Below are 6265 nucleotides of genomic sequence, written 5' to 3' on the forward strand. Positions count from 1 at the left end.
AATCCCTGCTTTGTGCAGACAAAGTAAAATGCTGCAGTGATTAAAGATATTTTTTAAACAGCTGAGTGAAATGGCCAAAAGGCAGAATCCAGAGGTCTTTCAAAGTGTGTGGCCTTTGCTGGATTCTAACTGAGCACCCTATCTACAGAATGAGCTACCATTTGTTGGTCTGCCATTTGTCAATGTGGACATGTTTTAGTCTGTAAAATGTGTTTGTCTGCAGGGTGGATGAAGATGAAGATTTTGCAGCTGTCGCATCACCTTCTTTATTTCTCTGATTATTTTTGTTTATCAACAGGAACAAGGACCATAATCTGGTCCTCAGACAGTATCCATGCAGCATTGCCACAAACACACCTAGATACTCTTCTCGACGATTCTGAGCTGGCTGTGGGAGGATTAGGAAATGGTTATATGGAATGGATTGGGACAATGATGGTGGAGTGGACTAATGTCAGATTTAGAGATTGGCCTTTCTCATTGGTTGTATGGATAGGCCAACTCTGAGTAGAGTAACTGGTAGAAGTATCTTCCTTCTTGCTGACCTGAATATTCGCTCCATTATGTAAGATGTTGATGGATGCTCACTGACGATTCATACAATTAATATGATCCCCCATATTACCCAGAGAACCTGATCCTGTCTTAATGGAATCAGACACGCACTTAGTTTTCTTGTACATTTTCAAAGTTGACATTAATTTAAACTGAGAATCAAAGAGTTTCAGTCGTAAGGAGAGTTCATGCTACAGCTCTTTTATCTGCTTGTTTAAAAGACATCTTATGAAAACCTGCATTTCAAATGAATGTTTGTGAGTATTTGTGCTTCTGTGCGTACCACACTGTGTGTGTGTGTGTGTGTGTGTGTGTGTGTGTGTGTGTGTGTGTGTGTGTGTGTGTGTGTACTCTCATGCGCTAGACTGTCTGATGTGCTGTCAATTTAGCATCCAAGCCATCATGATTCCTGCCTGCTTTTTGAACATTTGTCCATTTGCCTGATCCATAACTCAAAGTTAATTAATAAGTATTAAGACATAATTGTCTGGTATTGACTTTTGCTTCTTTCTGGTGAAACACAGGTTTGTTGGGGGTCCAAGCCTGGTGATAGTGAGACATTACAACAAGTATGTATCTTGTCTGTTTGTGTTTTTAATGTCTATCATTTAATTGCCTATGAAGTCAAGCAGCTGTATGTACATAACAAAGCTGCTCTCTCTCTCTTTAAACCAAATGCAAACCATGAATATACAGCAGCATTTACTCTTCTAGTTCATTATGTTTAAACAGATGACAACGATGTGCCAATTCTCACCAAAGAGATTATTGTAATTTTAGTCAAAATGGTAGCTGTTTTAAATGGGACATATCATTCATGTTTGCAAGTTCATACTTGCAGGTTGGTTTCTCGGAAGACATGTTTACAAAAAAGATTTCAATGATCATACTGTCCGATTCCATGAATTCTCCATTTCAGCGCATGTCTCTTGATGCCCTGCTCTTGAACAAGCCCAGTCTGCTTGGACTGGCTTGCCAGAACAATATACTGCATCTTTGCAAACGTAGTGTTCAAACTGTGGGTGGAGGAACGCCGATGCTACTGAGCCTCGGACGGGGAGCCAAATATCATAAGCTTGTTGAATTACATGTTTTCTAATCAAGGCAGCCCATAAAACGTTTCGTAGTTTGTGTTTAGGTACTTTCGATACTCAAAATGTATGTGCACATCATTGAAAACGTGAGTTTGTCTTTATATGTCTCCTTTAAAGGAAATATGTTAAATGCGCAAAACTGCATTCATTAAATGTTTTGCCACTAGGGGGCAGCATAACTCCATAACAGGCTGACAGATGTTGAGTGAACGTTGAGGATAGGAAAATTGAACAGGAAGACATTGATTTGCCTTTGTGTTCCAGCTTGTGAAAGTAACATATTCAGACTTCTTTTTAGTTCTAGTTTGGTCCCCACCAATTTTGAAAAAAAGATGTGGCTCTTTTTCACTTTCTTCACCAGCTACTTGCTAACTTTGTTTCTCTGTTGTTTGGTGCTGGGCAGGAAGTGTTCAGTGGTTTTACCAGAGCTAATTTACAAAAAACAACAAATACTATGAGCTTGAAAAGGCAAAAAGAGCTGCACAGTTTGTGGTAATCTCATGTGGGATGCTAGCTAGTGACACCTTTACTGTTAGATCCATTTTAATCAATGTCACTAAAAATATTGATTCCTGGCCGGACCTGAACCGTACGTGGAGAATATTTTTCTGTAACTAATTGCATCCTTGTGTCCCATCCCCAATGCAGGAACCAGATGTTGTACATGTTTAGCCCAAATCCAGGGGCCGGTTTTTCCAAAGTAATCTGATCGGATTACGGCGATCGGATTGGATAAAATATTGAAAAAGGGGTTTTCAAAAGTTAAAAAGTATTCAGAAATTGGATTGGATCACGTAATCCAATCTTGTTCTTGATCCGGATCAAACCTTGAGTTCGGGTTTTTCAAAACTTTTTTTATCTTTTTGATCCCAAAAATCAGGATTAAACTGATCCCAGCAGGAGGGTGGATTCATGGTGGATATCAGTAATAAAACTAGGTAACTAAAATTGGTTAGTTAAATAATACAACATTTATATCATGCATTTTACAGTATTTATATTTATTTATATTTATTCATCAATTTCACTTGAATTGTTTAACAGGAAGTACATAAAGTAGGTAGGCTATGTAGGCTAGCAACCTGTCACTACAGCAAATTCTAAATTCTAAATATTTGGGCCCCATAAATTAATCCCTCAAACTGTCTTTGCTCATTAAACATTAATCAGACTGACACAATCATCAGTCATGGATTTATCAAAAATAGTGTCTAACAATTGCATTTCTTATTAGTCGTCCAGTCGGGCCCTCATTCTGACAGAATGCCGGATATATCCATAATATATTTGTGAGTAAAGTATATATTTACTTGTTGTATGTCTCAGATGAGCAGACTGCCTGTTTCCAAGAGATGGACAATGGAGGGGGATGTTTATATTGTTTGTTTGCTGTTCCGTTCAGTCCTATTTTCTGTTTAAATAAAGCATATTGGAGTGACCCCACACTATTCTACCTGTTGTTCTTTACATAGCTACATTGTGATCCCATTTAGATCACAAGTAATCCAGATTTGGTAATCCTGAACACCTTGAATCGGGAGAAGAGTAATCCAATCCCACATTGCTTTGAAAAACCATCATACAAATATGATGGATTACGTGATCCTGGATAGCAGAAAAAGAGATTTCCAAATCTGGATCAGTTTGATCCAGATTAAAACTTTTGAAAAACCGGCCCCAGGGGTGATTGTGGTAATCTTTCCTCAGAAGATCTGTTTCCCATGTATGAATACTACATGCAATGTTTTTTCAAGCCGTTTGATAAAAATGTGGCTAGAAATCTGTTTATCATTTGGGAAAAACATGTTGCCAAAAAAAAGAATAATGCTTTGTAGCGACTGTTTGGTGGTTAGCAGGTCTGTCTTTCCAGCAGGGGATTGTGTCCTTGAGCAAGAAAATTAACCCTGAATGGCTCCCTGTAGCTGTGCCTACGGTGTATGAATGTAACATGATTGTAAATCGCTTTGAATAACAGCGTCAGTGAAATGTAAGAAAATCCTGGAGAGTTAATTTGAAATTGTGCATCTAATTGTCCTTTAACTGTCTTCATCATTCTGAAAATATAACACAATGTAAATTGCGGAATACTTTTTTTTTTTACTCCTGCCACGTGACGAGGCAAACGGCATCTGATAATACAAGTTGTAAGGTACATAACAATGGAAGAATAGGAATTCAGCATAACCAACATGCGCCTACTGATTGTACATTTGTTTTCTTTTTCTGAATGACTTTGGAATCAAAATGCCAAGGCCAAAGTAAATGTGGTTTTCAAAATTGGATAGAATATTTTCCTTTCCTCCTCTTTTCTTTATAACTTATGTAACTTTCTTGGATCCAAACATTTACAGTATTTCTTGAAAAACAAAATAAAGTTCCTCATGTCTGTTGTCTTTTGCTCCACTGAATTACCAATCCAGAAAGAGGGGACTGGGGTTTGACGGCCCTCCCGTGTGGCGTGTGTATGCTCTACCTGTGTCAGCGTGGGGTTCATTGATTCCTCCTAAATCGCCCATAGGTGTGAGTGTGAATGGTTGTTTGTCTCTATGTGTCAGCCCTGCGATAGCCGGGCAGCCTCTTCAGGGGGAACCCTGCCTTCGCCAAAGTCAGTTGGGATCGGCTCCAGCCCCCGCATGACGCTGAACAAGATAAGCGGTTAAAGATAATGGATGGATGGACTTGCTAATCCAGTGAGAGAGACTGAGGGGAAATAACACCAATATTAGTTATGTCATTCACAGACCATTAGAACTTTGTTTACATGTAAACTAAAGTAGTGATGAATTGCTGCCAATAGCTCATTCTTTCTACCTCGTGTCAGTATGTACACGTTATGTATGTACCTATGGAAAATAAATTACTTACTTACTTACTTACTTACTTATCCCTTTCTTTACAAAGAGAATTAAATACAATGTCCCAATACAAAGCATGTTTATTTTATTCTACACCTATACTGAATACTTGTTTGCAATACATCTTTGAATTGGATTGCTGTGTTGGGGTGTTATTTAATTTTACTTTACGTAATATGTTTTTTCGGGAAGTTTGAATCCCCCTTTATTACATTTTAGAATCATCTGCATCACCTTGTTTTATTCTTTTGACTTGCCAGCAGATCTCTGGAAGGCTGTTTTTCTATGATGACCTTATGAGACAAGAGAGAAATTAACTTGACATGAAACTTAATGAAATACATTAAAGGTCCCCTTAAGAATGACTAGACCTCCCCTGAAGTAAAGTAATTAATGCCTAAATCCTCTAAGTGCAACTAATCACTATTAGAGCATAGTTTCTTAGGCAGCAACAAGGTGTTAAGGGCGGGTAATATGAACGTGAAAAGTGAATCACAGGCTCAGTCAACCGTACTTCAATCACATAGTTAGAAAAACATTTGAAACTGCTCTTAGTTTAAGTTCTTTGAGGACAAATCCACATGTCTGAGGCAGAGGAACATCTTGCATGCAACTGTTGGTCAATGCAGTTCTTATGCATAACCTCAAAATGCTGTGTATATATCAATGACATGCTATGCAGCTTTAGTGCTCCCTTGTGGTGACAGACATCACTACACAGGACATTCAACAAGTGGCAGGTTTAGTCCACCCCATGGAAACAGCAAGGGCAGCCTCATGTGCTACGCTGTATCCCTGTTTAGCATCATTAAGGCCTATTATAGATAAACTAATAGGCAAAACATTCACAATTTGTCAACATGTCCCACTATGTTGTGTTTTTTTCATTGTGTTGTGGTATTAATGAGATTCACAATACATCAAGGTATTTCTAAATGTTTCCATGTCACCCACACACCAGGCAGCTGACATGCTTTCGTCAGCGGGAATGCATTTGATAAGACGTCACACCCCGTTCACATATCAGAAGAGATTTGCGCCACCAGATATGATTCAGAATTGTATAACCGATCAAAGGTTAACCTCTGATAACACACAGTGGTGGAGACTAAAGCAAACTACGGTGTCCGCGACAGTGTTCCTGCAGGGGGCCCTCGACTGAAAAGAAAGAAAATACATCCAATGTTTAAAGCAAGCTCCTGTTTCTTTAAACTTCAAGATCCTGATCATCAATATTGCAGGCAGCAGACTGGTTACAGCGCTCTGACTATTCCTGTACCCCTGGGACAATGATTTAAGAGAGATACGCCGATCTTTTATTTCAAAACACATCTTGTCTCAAAAGGCTCCCAGTAAAATCAAGAATCACTTTTAAAATTCCTCCATCATATCTTAAGGAGCCCTTTATGGAACCAGCGCAGACTTGACAGAGATTGAAAAAGAATGATTGAAGACATATTGTGTGTGCTAATATACAGCAGGAAATGGACATTTACAATACCAGAATTATGATATGACTTTTATTTGAAATTCAAATGCAAATGCTATTCTCAAATCCCCCCCATTACCATAGTTCTCCTATTTTCTCTCTTTCTGTCTCCCTTCCTCTCTGCTTGGTGTGTGGCGCCCCCTCCTGTTGCTCTCGGTTGCTCATATCCTCTAAAGTTTAGAGTCTAAACTTTAGAGTCTAAACTTTAGACTCTAAAGCATCATTGACTAAACACACAAAAGGTTCCCTGAATGTAGAAAACAAATTACCCA

The sequence above is a fragment of the Pseudoliparis swirei genome, chromosome 9 (assembly GCF_029220125.1).
Source record: "Pseudoliparis swirei isolate HS2019 ecotype Mariana Trench chromosome 9, NWPU_hadal_v1, whole genome shotgun sequence".
NCBI classification, from domain to species: Eukaryota; Metazoa; Chordata; class Actinopteri; order Perciformes; family Liparidae; genus Pseudoliparis; species Pseudoliparis swirei.